Source organism: Tachypleus tridentatus, chromosome 4, assembly GCF_004210375.1.
Source record: "Tachypleus tridentatus isolate NWPU-2018 chromosome 4, ASM421037v1, whole genome shotgun sequence".
Lineage (NCBI taxonomy): Eukaryota > Metazoa > Arthropoda > Merostomata > Xiphosura > Limulidae > Tachypleus > Tachypleus tridentatus.
In genome coordinates, this window is record NC_134828.1 from 12,947,371 (window position 1) to 12,963,623 (window position 16,253).

Here is a 16,253-nt window from a genome sequence, read left to right on the forward strand (position 1 = left end):
CTGATGTATGAAAACAAGTACGACACACCCTGGAGATGGTTATTAAACTTACCAGTAACTGATCTATGAAAACAAGTGTGACACAACATAGAGATGGTTATTAAACTTACCAGTAACTGATGTATGAAAACAAGTACGACACAACCTAGAGGTGGTTATTAAACTTACCAGTAACTGATGTATTAAAACAAATGCGACACAACCTAGAGGTGGTTATTAAACTTACCAATAACTGATCTATGAAAACAAGTACGACACAACCTAGAGGTGGTTATTAAACTTACCAGTAAATGATGTATGAAAACAAGTACGACACAACCTAGAGGAGGTTATTAAACTTACCAATAACTGATCTATGAAAACAAGTATGACACAACCTAGACGAGGTTATTAAACTTACCAGTAACTGATCTATGAAAACAAGTATGACACAACCTAGAGGAGGTTATTAAACTTGCCAATAACTGATCTATGAAAACAAGTATGACACAACCTAGAGGAAATTATTAAACTTACCAGTAACTGATCTATGAAAACAAGTATGACACAACCTAGACGAGGTTATTAAACTTACCAATAACTGATCTATGAAAACAAGTATGACACAACCTAGAGGTGATTATTAAACTTACCAGTAACTGATCTATGAAAACAAGTACGACACAACCTGGAGGTGGTTATTAAACTTACCAGTAACTGATCTATGAAAACAAGTGTGACACAACATAGAGATGGTTATTAAACTTACCAGTAACTCATCTATGAAAACAAGTGTGACACAACATAGAGATGGTTATTAAACTTACCAATAACTGATCTATGAAAACAAGTATCACACAATCTAGAGGTGATTATTAAACTTACCAGTAACTGATCTATGAAAACAAATACGACACAACCTGGAGGTGGTTATTAAACTTACCAGTAACTGATCTATGAAAACAAGTGTGACACAACATAGAGATGGTTATTAAACTTACCAGTAACTGATGTATGAAAACAAGTACGACACAACCTAGAGGTGGTTATTAAACTTACCAATAACTGATGTATTAAAACAAGTACGACACAACCTAGAGGTGGTTATTAAACTTACCAGTAACTGATGTATGAAAACAAGTACAACACACCCTGGAGGTGGTTATTAATCTTACCAGTAACTGATCTATGAAAACAAGTGTGACACAACATAGAGATGGTTATTAAACTTACCAGTAACTGATGTATGAAAACAAGTACGACACAACCTAGAGGTGGTTATTAAACTTACCAGTAACTGATCTATGAAAGCAATTGTGACACAACATAGAGATGGTTATTAAACTTACCAGTAACTGATCTATGAAAACAAGTGTGACACAACATAGAGATGGTTATTAAACTTACCAGTAACTGATGTATGAAAACAAGTACGAAACAACCTAGAGGTGGTTATTAAACTTACCAGTAACTGATGTATTAAAGCAATTGTGACACAACATAGAGGTGGTTATTAAACTTACCAGTAACTGATCTATGAAAACAAGTGTGACACAACATAGAGATGGTTATTAAACTTACCAGTAACTGATGTATGAAAACAAGTACGAAACAACCTAGAGGTGGTTATTAAACTTACCAGTAACTGATGTATTAAAACAAGTGCGACACAACCTAGAGGTGGTTATTAAACTTACCAATAACTGATCTATGAAAACAAGTGTGACACAACCTAGAGGAGGTTATTAAACTTACCAGTAACTGATCTATGAAAACAAGTACGACACAACCTGGAAGTCGTTATTAAACTTATCAATAACTGATCTATGAAAACAAGTGTGGCACAACCTAGAGGTGATTATTAAACTTATCAATAACTGATGTATGAAAACAAGTGTGACACAACCTAGAGGTGGTTATTAAACTTACCAATAACTGATGTATTAAAACAAGTACGACACAACCTAGAGGTGGTTATTAAACTTACCAGTAACTGATGTATGAAAACAAGTACGACACAACCTAGAGGTAGTTATTAAACTTGCCAATAACTGATCTATGAAAACAAGTATGACACAACCTAGAGGAAATTATTAAACTTACCAGTAACTGATCTATGAAAACAAGTATGACACAACCTAGACGAGGTTATTAAACTTACCAATAACTGATCTATGAAAACAAGTATGACACAACCTAGAGGTGATTATTAAACTTACCAGTAACTGATCTATGAAAACAAGTACGACACAACCTGGAGGTGGTTATTAAACTTACCAGTAACTGATCTATGAAAACAAGTGTGACACAACATAGAGATGGTTATTAAACTTACCAGTAACTCATCTATGAAAACAAGTGTGACACAACATAGAGATGGTTATTAAACTTACCAGTAACTCATCTATGAAAACAAGTGTGACACAACATAGAGATGGTTATTAAACTTACCAATAACTGATCTATGAAAACAAGTACGACACAACCTAGAGGTGGTTATTAAACTTACCAGTGACTGATGTATTAAAACAAGTGCGACACAACCTAGAAGTGGTTATTAAACTTACCAATAACTGATCTATGAAAACAAGTATGACACAACCTAGAGGAGGTTATTAAACTTACCAGTAACTGATCTATGAAAACAAGTACGACACAACCTAGAGGTGGTTATTAAACTTACCAGTAACTGATGTATTAAAACAAGTACGACACAACCTAGAGGTGGTTATTAAACTTACCAGTAACTGATGTATGAAAACAAGTACGACACACCCTAAAGGTGGTTATTAATCTTACCAGTAACTGATCTATGAAAACAAGTGTGACACAACATAGAGATGGTTATTAAACTTACCAGTAACTGATGTATGAAAACAAGTACGACACAACCTAGAGGTGGTTATTAAACTTACCAGTAACTGATCTATGAAAGCAATTGTGACACAACATAGAGATGGTTATTAAACTTACCAGTAACTGATCTATGAAAACAAGTGTGACACAACATAGAGATGGTTATTAAACTTACCAGTAACTGATGTATGAAAACAAGTACGAAACAACCTAGAGGTGGTTATTAAACTTACCAGTAACTGATGTATTAAAACAAGTGCGACACAACCTAGAGGTGGTTATTAAACTTACCAATAACTGATCTATGAAAACAAGTGTGACACAACCTAGAGGAGGTTATTAAACTTACCAGTAACTGATCTATGAAAACAAGTACGACACAACCTAGAGGAAATTATTAAACTTACCAGTAACTGATCTATGAAAACAAGTATGACACAACCTAGACGAGGTTATTAAACTTACCAATAACTGATCTATGAAAACAAGTGTGGCACAACCTAGAGGTGATTATTAAACTTATCAATAACTGATGTATGAAAACAAGTGTGACACAACCTAGAGGTGGTTATTAAACTTATCAATAACTGATGTATGAAAACAAGTGTGACACAACCTAGAGGTGGTTATTAAACTTACCAATAACTGATGTATTAAAACAAGTACGACACAACCTAGAGGTGGTTATTAAACTTACCAGTAACTGATGTATGAAAACAAGTACGACACAACCTAGAGGTAGTTATTAAACTTGCCAATAACTGATCTATGAAAACAAGTATGACACAACCTAGAGGAAATTATTAAACTTACCAGTAACTGATCTATGAAAACAAGTATGACACAACCTAGACGAGGTTATTAAACTTACCAATAACTGATCTATGAAAACAAGTATGACACAACCTAGAGGTGATTATTAAACTTACCAGTAACTGATCTATGAAATTAAGTACGACACAACCTGGAGGTGGTTATTAAACTTACCAGTAACTGATCTATGAAAACAAGTGTGACACAACATAGAGATGGTTATTAAACTTACCAGTAACTCATCTATGAAAACAAGTGTGACACAACATAGAGATGGTTATTAAACTTACCAGTAACTCATCTATGAAAACAAGTGTGACACAACATAGAGATGGTTATTAAACTTACCAATAACTGATCTATGAAAACAAGTACGACATAACCTAGAGGTGGTTATTAAACTTACCAGTGACTGATGTATTAAAACAAGTGCGACACAACCTAGAAGTGGTTATTAAACTTACCAATAACTGATCTATGAAAACAAGTATGACACAACCTAGAGGAGGTTATTAAACTTACCAGTAACTGATCTATGAAAACAAGTACGACACAACCTAGAGGTGGTTATTAAACTTACCAGTAACTGATGTATTAAAACAAGTACGACACAACCTAGAGGTGGTTATTAAACTTACCAGTAACTGATGTATGAAAACAAGTACGACACACCCTAAAGGTGGTTATTAATCTTACCAGTAACTGATGTATGAAAACAAGTGTGACACAACATAGAGATGGTTATTAAACTTACCAGTAACTGATGTATGAAAACAAGTACGACACAACCTAGAGGTGGTTATTAAACTTACCAGTAACTGATCTATGAAAGCAATTGTGGCACAACATAGAGATGGTTATTAAACTTACCAGTAACTGATCTATGAAAACAAGTGTGACACAACATAGAGATGGTTATTAAACTTACCAGTAACTGATGTATGAAAACAAGTACGAAACAACCTAGAGGTGGTTATTAAACTTACCAGTAACTGATGTATTAAAACAAGTGCGACACAACCTAGAGGTGGTTATTAAACTTACCAATAACTGATCTATGAAAACAAGTGTGACACAACCTAGAGGAGGTTATTAAACTTACCAGTAACTGATCTATGAAAACAAGTACGACACAACCTGGAAGTCGTTATTAAACTTATCAATAACTGATCTATGAAAACAAGTGTGGCACAACCTAGAGGTGATTATTAAACTTATCAATAACTGATGTATGAAAACAAGTGTGACACAACCTAGAGGTGGTTATTAAACTTACCAATAACTGATGTATTAAAACAAGTACGACACAACCTAGAGGTGGTTATTAAACTTACCAGTAACTGATGTATGAAAACAAGTACGACACAACCTAGAGGTAGTTATTAAACTTACCAATAACTGATATATGAAAACTAGTGTGACACAACATATAGATGGTTATTAAACTTACCAGTAACTGATGTATGAAAACAAGTACGACACAACCTAGAGGTAGTTATTAAACTTACCAATAACTGATATATGAAAACAAGTATGACACAACCTAGAGGAAATTATTAAACTTACCAGTAACTGATCCATGAAAACAAGTACGACACAACCTAGAGGTGATTATTAAACTTACCAGTAACTGATGTATGAAAACAAGTGTGACACAACATAGAGGTGGTTATTAAACTTACCAGTAACTGATGTATGAAAACAAGTGTGACACAACCTAGAGGAGGTTATTAAACTTACCAGTAACTGATGTAAGAAAACAAGTACGACACAACCTAGAGGTGGTTATTAAACTTACCAGTAACTGATCTATGAAAACAAGTATGACACAACCTAGAGGAGGTTATTAAACTTACCAATAACTGATCTATGAAAACAAGTATGACACAACCTAGAGGTGATTATTAAACATACCAGTAACTGATGTATGAAAACAAGTACGACACAACCGGAGGTGGTTATTAAACTTACCAGTAACTGATCTATGAAAACAAGTGTGACACAACATAGAGATGGTTATTAAACTTACCAGTAACTGATGTATGAAAACAAGTACGACACAACCTAGAGGTGGTTATTAAACTTACCAGTAACTGATGTATGAAAACAAGTACGACACACCCTAAAGGTGGTTATTAATCTTACTAGTAACTGATCTATGAAAACAAGTGTGACACAACATAGAGATGGTTATTAAACTTACCAGTAACTGATGTATGAAAACAAGTACGACACAACCTAGAGGTGGTTATTAAACTTACCAGTAACTGATCTATGAAAACAATTGTGACACAACATAGAGATGGTTATTAAACTTACCAGTAACTGATCTATGAAAACAAGTGTGACACAACATAGAGATGGTTATTAAACTTACTAGTAACTGATGTATGAAAACAAGTACGAAACAACCTAGAGGTGGTTATTAAACTTACCAGTAACTGATGTATTAAAACAAGTGCGACACAACCTAGAGGTGGTTATTAAACTTACCAATAACTGATCTATGAAAACAAGTGTGACACAACCTAGAGGAGGTTATTAAACTTACCAGTAACTGATCTATGAAAACAAGTACGACACAACCTGGAAGTCGTTATTAAACTTATCAATAACTGATCTATGAAAACAAGTGTGGCACAACCTAGAGGTGATTATTAAACTTATCAATAACTGATGTATGAAAACAAGTGTGACACAACCTAGAGGTGGTTATTAAACTTACCAATAACTGATGTATTAAAACAAGTACGACACAACCTAGAGGTGGTTATTAAACTTACCAGTAACTGATGTATGAAAACAAGTACGACACAACCTAGAGGTGGTTATTAAACTTACCAATAACTGATATATGAAAACTAGTGTGACACAACATAGAGATGGTTATTAAACTTACCAGTAACTGATGTATGAAAACAAGTACGACACAACCTAGAGGTAGTTATTAAACTTACCAATAACTGATATATGAAAACAAGTATGACACAACCTAGAGGAGGTTATTAAACTTACCAGTAACTGATCCATGAAAACAAGTACGACACAACCTAGAGGTGATTATTAAACTTACCAGTAACTGATGTATGAAAACAAGTGTGACACAACATAGAGGTGGTTATTAAACTTACCAGTAACTGATGTATGAAAACAAGTGTGACACAACCTAGAGGAGGTTATTAAACTTACCAGTAACTGATGTAAGAAAACAAGTACGACACAACCTAGAGGTGGTTATTAAACTTACCAGTAACTGATCTATGAAAACAAGTATGACACAACCTAGAGGAGGTTATTAAACTTACCAATAACTGATCTATGAAAACAAGTATGACACAACCTAGAGGTGATTATTAAACATACCAGTAACTGATGTATGAAAACAAGTACGACACAACCTAGAGGTGGTTATTAAACTTACCAGTAACTGATCTATGAAAACAAGTGTGACACAACATAGAGATGGTTATTAAACTTACCAGTAACTGATGTATGAAAACAAGTACGACACAACCTAGAGGTGGTTATTAAACTTACCAGTAACTGATGTATTAAAACAAGTACGACACAACCTAGAGGTGGTTATTAAACTTACCAGTAACTGATGTATGAAAACAAGTACGACACACCCTAAAGGTGGTTATTAATCTTACCAGTAACTGATCTATGAAAACAAGTGTGACACAACATAGAGATGGTTATTAAACTTACCAGTAACAGATGTATGAAAACAAGTACGACACAACCTAGAGGTGGTTATTAAACTTACCAGTAACTGATCTATGAAAACAATTGTGACACAACATAGAGATGGTTATTAAACTTACCAGTAACTGATCTATGAAAACAAGTGTGACACAACATAGAGATGGTTATTAAACTTACTAGTAACTGATGTATGAAAACAAGTACGAAACAACCTAGAGGTGGTTATTAAACTTACCAGTAACTGATGTATTAAAACAAGTGCGACACAACCTAGAGGTGGTTATTAAACTTACCAATAACTGATCTATGAAAACAAGTGTGACACAACCTAGAGGAGGTTATTAAACTTACCAGTAACTGATCTATGAAAACAAGTACGACACAACCTGGAAGTCGTTATTAAACTTATCAATAACTGATCTATGAAAACAAGTGTGGCACAACCTAGAGGTGATTATTAAACTTATCAATAACTGATGTATGAAAACAAGTGTGACACAACCTAGAGGTGGTTATTAAACTTACCAATAACTGATGTATTAAAACAAGTACGACACAACCTGAGAGGTGGTTATTAAACTTACCAGTAACTGATGTATGAAAACAAGTACGACACAACCTAGAGGTAGTTATTAAACTTACCAACAACTGATATATGAAAACAAGTGTGACACAACATAGAGATGGTTATTAAACTTACCAGTAACTGATGTATGAAAACAAGTACGACACAACCTAGAGGTAGTTATTAAACTTACCAATAACTGATATATGAAAACAAGTATGACACAACCTAGAGGAGGTTATTAAACTTACCAGTAACTGATCCATGAAAACAAGTACGACACAACCTAGAGGTGATTATTAAACTTACCAGTAACTGATGTATGAAAACAAGTGTGACACAACCTAGAGGAGGTTATTAAACTTACCAGTAACTGATGTAAGAAAACAAGTACGACACAACCTAGAGGTGGTTATTAAACTTACCAGTAACTGATCTATGAAAACAAGTATGACACAACCTAGAGGAGGTTATTAAACTTACCAATAACTGATCTATGAAAAGAAGTATGACACAACCTAGAGGTGATTATTAAACATACCAGTAACTGATGTATGAAAACAAGTACGACACAACCGGAGGTGGTTATTAAACTTACCAGTAACTGATCTATGAAAAGAAGTGTGACACAACATAGAGATGGTTATTAAACTTACCAGTAACTGATGTATGACAACAAGTACGACACAAACTAGAGGTGGTTATTAAACTTACCAGTAACTGATGTATTAAAACAAGTACGACACAACATGGAAGTGGTTGTTAAACTTACCAGTAACTGATGTATGAAAACAAGTACGACACACCCTGGAGGTGGTTATTAATCTTACCAGTAACTGATCTATGAAAACAAGTGTGACACAACATAGAGATGGTTATTAAACTTACCAGTAACTGATGTATGAAAACAAGTACGGCACAACCTAGAGGTGGTTATTAAACTTACCAGTGACTGATGTATTAAAACAAGTGCGACACAACCTAGAGGTAGTTATTAAACTTACCAATAACTGATCTATGAAAACAAGTATGACACAACCTAGAGGAGGTTATTAAACTTACCAGTAACTGATGTATTAAAACAAGTACGACACAACCTAGAGGTGGTTATTAAACTTACCAGTAACTGATGTATGAAAACAAGTACGACACATTCTGGAGGTGGTTATTATTCTTACCAGTAACTGATTTATGAAAACAAGTGTGACACAACATAGAGATGGTTATTAAACTTACCAGTAACTGATTTATGAAAACAAGTACGACACAACCTAGAGGTAGTTATTAAACTTACCAATAACTGATATATGAAAACAAGTATGACACAACCTAGAGGAGGTTATTAAACTTACCAGTAACTGATCCATGAAAACAAGTACGACACAACCTAGAGGTGATTATTAAACTTACCAGTAACTGATGTATGAAAACAAGTGTGACACAACATAGAGGTGGTTATTAAACTTACCAGTAACTGATGTATGAAAACAAGTGTGACACAACCTAGAGGAGGTTATTAAACTTACCAGTAACTGATCTATGAAAACAATTGTGACACAACACAGAGATGGTTATTAAACTTACCAGTAACTGATCTATGAAAATAAGTGTGACACAACATAGAGATGGTTATTAAACTTACTAGTAACTGATGTATGAAAACAAGTACGAAACAACCTAGAGGTGGTTATTAAACTTACCAGTAACTGATGTATTAAAACAAGTGCGACACAACCTAGAGGTGGTTATTAAACTTACCAATAACTGATCTATGAAAACAAGTGTGACACAACCTAGAGGAGGTTATTAAACTTACCAGTAACTGATCTATGAAAACAAGTACGACACAACCTGGAAGTCGTTATTAAACTTATCAATAACTGATCTATGAAAACAAGTGTGGCACAACCTAGAGGTGATTATTAAACTTATCAATAACTGATGTATGAAAACAAGTGTGACACAACCTAGAGGTGGTTATTAAACTTACCAATAACTGATGTATTAAAACAAGTACGACACAACCGAGAGGTGGTTATTAAACTTACCAGTAACTGATGTATGAAAACAAGTACGACACAACCTAGAGGTAGTTATTAAACTTACCAATAACTGATATATGAAAACAAGTGTGACACAACATAGAGATGGTTATTAAACTTACCAGTAACTGATGTATGAAAACAAGTACGACACAACCTAGAGGTAGTTATTAAACTTACCAATAACTGATATATGAAAACAAGTATGACACAACCTAGAGGAGGTTATTAAACTTACCAGTAACTGATCCATGAAAACAAGTACGACACAACCTAGAGGTGATTATTAAACTTACCAGTAACTGATGTATGAAAACAAGTGTGACACAACCTAGAGGAGGTTATTAAACTTACCAGTAACTGATGTAAGAAAACAAGTACGACACAACCTAGAGGTGGTTATTAAACTTACCAGTAACTGATCTATGAAAACAAGTATGACACAACCTAGAGGAGGTTATTAAACTTACCAATAACTGATCTATGAAAACAAGTATGACACAACCTAGAGGTGATTATTAAACATACCAGTAACTGATGTATGAAAACAAGTACGACACAACCGGAGGTGGTTATTAAACTTACCAGTAACTGATCTATGAAAAGAAGTGTGACACAACATAGAGATGGTTATTAAACTTACCAGTACTGATGTATGACAACAAGTACGACACAAACTAGAGGTGGTTATTAAACTTACCAGTAACTGATGTATTAAAACAAGTACGACACAACCTGGAAGTGGTTATTAAACTTACCAGTAACTGATGTATGAAAACAAGTACGACACACCCTGGAGGTGGTTATTAATCTTACCAGTAACTGATCTATGAAAACAAGTGTGACACAACATAGAGATGGTTATTAAACTTACCAGTAACTGATGTATGAAAACAAGTACGACACAACCTAGAGGTGGTTATTAAACTTACCAGTGACTGATGTATTAAAACAAGTGCGACACAACCTAGAGGTAGTTATTAAACTTACCAATAACTGATCTATGAAAACAAGTATGACACAACCTAGAGGAGGTTATTAAACTTACCAGTAACTGATGTATTAAAACAAGTACGACACAACCTAGAGGTGGTTATTAAACTTACCAGTAACTGATGTATGAAAACAAGTACGACACATTCTGGAGGTGGTTATTATTCTTACCAGTAACTGATTTATGAAAACAAGTGTGACACAACATAGAGATGGTTATTAAACTTACCAGTAACTGATGTATGAAAACAAGTACGACACAGCCTAGAGGTGGTTATTAAACTTACCAGTAACTGATCTATGAAAACAAGTGTGACACAACATAGAGATGGTTATTAAACTTACCAGTAACTGATCTATGAAAACAAGTGTGACACAACATAGAGATAGTTATTAAACTTACCAGTAACTGATGTATGAAAACAAGTACGACACAACCTAGAGGTGGTTATTAAACATACCAGTAAATGATGTATTAAAACAAGTGCGACACAACCTAGAGGTGGTTATTAAACTTACCAATAACTGATCTATGAAAACAAGTGTGACACAACCTAGAGGAGGTTATTAAACTTACCAGTAACTGATCTATGAAAACAAGTACGACACAACCTGGAAGTCGTTATTAAACTTATCAATAACTGATCTATGAAAACAAGTGTGGCACAACCTAGAGGTGATTATTAAACTTATCAATAACTGATGTATGAAAACAAGTGTGACACAACCTAGAGGTGGTTATTAAACTTACCAGTAACTGATGTATTAAAACAAGTACGACACAACCTAGAGGTGGTTATTAAACTTACCAGTAACTGATGTATGAAAACAAGTACGACACACCCTGGAGGTGGTTATTAATCTTACCAGTAACTGATCTATGAAAACAAGTGTGACACAACATAGAGATGGTTATTAAACTTACCAGTAACTGATCTATGAAAACAAGTACGACACAACCTGGAAGTGCTTATTAAACTTACCAATAACTGATCTATGAAAACAAGTACGACACAGCCTAGAGGTGGTTATTAAACTTACCAGTAACTGATCTATGAAAACAAGTGTGACACAACATAGAGATGGTTATTAAACTTACCAGGAACTGATCTATGAAATCAAGTATGATACAACCTAGAGGAGGTTATTAAATTTACCAGTAACTGATCTATGAAAACAAGTACGACACAACCTGGAAGTCGTTATTAAACTTATCAATAACTGATCTATGAAAACAAGTGTGGCACAACCTAGAGGTGGTTATTAAACTTACCAGTAACTGATGTATTAAAACAAGTACGACACAACCTAGAGGTGGTTATTAAACTTACCAGTAACTGATGTATGAAAACAAGTACGACACACCCTGGAGGTGGTTATTAATCTTACCAGTAACTGATCTATGAAAACAAGTGTGACACAGCATAGAGATGGTTATTAAACTTACCAGTAACTGATGTATGAAAACAAGTACGACACAACCTAGAGGTGCTTAATAAACTTACCAATAACTGATCTATGAAAACAAGTATGACACAACCTAGATAAGGTTATTAAACTTACCAGTAACTGATCTATGAAAACAAGTACGACACAACCTGGAAGTGGTTATTAAACTTACCAATAACTGATCTATGAAAACAAGTACGACACAACATAGAGGTGGTTATTAAACTTACCAATAACTGATCTATGAAAACAAGTATGACACAACCTAGAGGGGTTATTAAACTTACCAGTAAGTGATGTATGAAAACAAGTACGACACAACCTAGAGGTGATTATTAAACTTACCAGTAACTGATGTATTAAAACAAGTGTGACACAACCTAGAGGTGATTATTAAACTTACCAGTAACTGATGTATGAAAACAAGTACAACACAACCCAGAGGTGATTATTAAACTTATCAATAACTGATGTATGAAAACAAGTGTGACACAACCTAGAGGTGGTTATTAAACTTACCAGTAACTGATGTATTAAAACAAGTGTGACACAACCTAGAGGTGATTATTAAACTTACCAGTAACTGATGTATGAAAACAAGTATGACACAACCTAGAGGAGGTTATTAAACTTACCAGTAACTGATGTATGAAAACAAGTACGACACAACCTAGAGGAGGTTATTAAACTTACCAGTAACTGATCTATGAAAACAAGTACGACACAACCTGGAAGTCGTTATTAAACTTACCAGTAACTGATGTATGAAAACAAGTACGACACACCCTGGAGGTGGTTATTAATCTTACCAGTAACTGATCTATGAAAACAAGTGTGACACAACATAGAGATGGTTATTAAACTTACCAGTAACTGATGTATGAAAACAAGTACGACACAACCTAGAGGTGGTTATTAAACTTACCAGTGACTGATGTATTAAAACAAGTGCGACACAACCTAGAAGTGGTTATTAAGCTTACCAATAACTGATCTATGAAAACAAGTATGACACAACCTAGAGGAGGTTATTAAACTTACCAGTAACTGATCTATGAAAACAAGTACGACACAACCTACAGGTGGTTATTAAACTTACCAGTAACTGATGTATTAAAACAAGTACGACACAACCTAGAGGTGGTTATTAAACTTACCAGTAACTGATGTATGAAAACAAGTACAACACACCCTGGAGGTGGTTATTAATCTTACCAGTAACTGATCTATGAAAACAAGTACGACACAACCTGGAAGTGGTTATTAAACTTACCAATAACTGATCTATGAAAACAAGTACGACACAACATAGAGGTGGTTATTAAACTTACCAGTAACTGATCTATGAAAACAAGTATGACACAACCTAGAAGAGGTTATTAAACTTACCAATAACTGATTTTGAAAACAAGTACGACACAACCTGGAGGTGGTTATTAAACTTACCAATAACTGATCTATGAAAACAAGTATGATACAACCTAGAGGTGGTTATTAAACTTACCAGTAACTGATGTATGAAAATAAGTACGACACAACCTGAAGGTGGTTATTAAACTTACCAGTAACTGATGTATGAAAACAAGTGTGACACAACCTAGAGGAGGTTATTAAACTTACCAGTAACTGATGTATGAAAACAAGTACGACACAACCTAGAGGTGGTTATTAAACTTACCAGTAACTGATCTATGAAAACAAGTGTGACACAACATAGAGATGGTTATTAAACTTACCAGTAACTGATCTATGAAAACAAGTGTGACACAACATAGAGATGGTTATTAAACTTACCAGTAACTGATGTATGAAAACAAGTACGACACAACCTAGAGGTGGTTATTAAACTTAACAGTAACTGATGTATTAAAACAAGTGCGACACAACCTAGAGGTGGTTATTAAACTTACCAATAACTGATCTATGAAAACAAGTGTGACACAACCTAGAGGAGGTTATTAAACTTACCAGTAACTGATCTATGAAAACAAGTACGACACAACCTGGAAGTCGTTATTAAACTTACCAATAACTGATCTATGAAAACAAGTGTGGCACAACCTAGAGGTGATTATTAAACTTATCAATAACTGATGTATGAAAACAAGTGTGAAACAACCTAGAGGTGGTTATTAAACTTACCAGTAACTGATGTATTAAAACAAGTACGACACAACCTAGAGGTGGTTATTAAACTTACCAGTAACTGATGTATGAAAACAAGTACGACACACCCTGGAGGTGGTTATTAATCTTACCAGTAACTGATCTATGAAAACAAGTATGACACAACCTAGAGAAGGTTATTAAACTTACCAATAACTGATCTATGAAAACAAGTACGACACAACCTAGAGGTGGTTATTAAACTTACCAGTAACTGATGTATGAAAACAAGTACGACACACCCTGGAGGTGGTTATTAATCTTACCAGTAACTGATCTATGAAAACAAGTATGACACAACCTAGAGAAGGTTATTAAACTTACCAATAACTGATCTATGAAAACAAGTACGACACAACATAGAGGTGGTTATTAAACTTACCAATAACTGATCTATGAAAACAAGTATGACACAACCTAGAGGGGGTTATTAAACTTACCAGTAACTGATGTATGAAAACAAGTACGACACAACCTAGAGGTGATTATTAAACTTACCAGTAACTGATGTATTAAAAGAAGTGTGACACAACCTAGAGGTGATTATTAAACATACCAGTAACTGATGTATGAAAACAAGTACGACACAACCGGAGGTGGTTATTAAACTTACCAGTAACTGATCTATGAAAAGAAGTGTGACACAACATAGAGATGGTTATTAAACTTACCAGTAACTGATGTATGACAACAAGTACGACACAAACTAGAGGTGGTTATTAAACTTACCAGTAACTGATGTATTAAAACAAGTACGACACAACCTGGAAGTGGTTATTAAACTTACCAGTAACTGATGTATGAAAACAAGTACGACACACCCTGGAGGTGGTTATTAATCTTACCAGTAACTGATCTATGAAAACAAGTGTGACACAACATAGAGATGGTTATTAAACTTACCAGTAACTGATGTATGAAAACAAGTACGACACAACCTAGAGGAGGTTATTAAACTTACCAGTAACTGATCTATGAAAACAAGTACGACACAACCTGGAAGTCGTTATTAAACTTACCAATAACTGATGTATGAAAACAAGTATGACACAACCTAGAGGAGGTTATTAAACTTACCAGTAACTGATGTATGAAAACAAGTACGACACAACCTAGAGGTGATTATTAAACTTACCAGTAACTGATGTATTAAAACAAGTGTGACACAACCTAGAGGTGATTATTAAACTTACCAGTAACTGATGTATGAAGACAAGTGTGACACAACCTAGAGGTGATTATTAAACTTATCAATAACTGATGTATGAAAACAAGTGTGACACAACCTAGAGGTGGTTATTAAACTTACCAGTAACTGATGTATGAAAACAAGTACGACACAACCTAGAGGTGGTTATTAAGCTTACCAATAACTGATCTATGAAAACAAGTATGACACAACCTAGAGGAGGTTATTAAACTTACCAGTAACTGATGTATGAAAACAAGTATGACACAACCTAGAGAAGGTTATTAAACTTACCAGTAACTAATCTATGAAAACAAGTACGACACAACCTAGAAGTGGTTATTAAACGTACCAATAACTGATCTATGAAAACAAGTACGACACAACATAGAGGTGGTTATTAAACTTACCAGTAACTGATCTATGAAAACAAGTATGACACAACCTAGAGGAGGTTATTAAACTTACCAGTAACTGATGTATGAAAACAAGT

General features: G+C 34.3%; 1 protein-coding gene across 2 annotated transcripts in view; it reads right to left on the reverse strand.

Moving 5' to 3' along the window:
* Positions 1-16,253, reverse strand: part of LOC143248582 (dihydropyrimidinase-like) — a 56,924-nt gene that overhangs the window by 17,931 nt on the left and 22,740 nt on the right. The window lies entirely within an intron of this gene.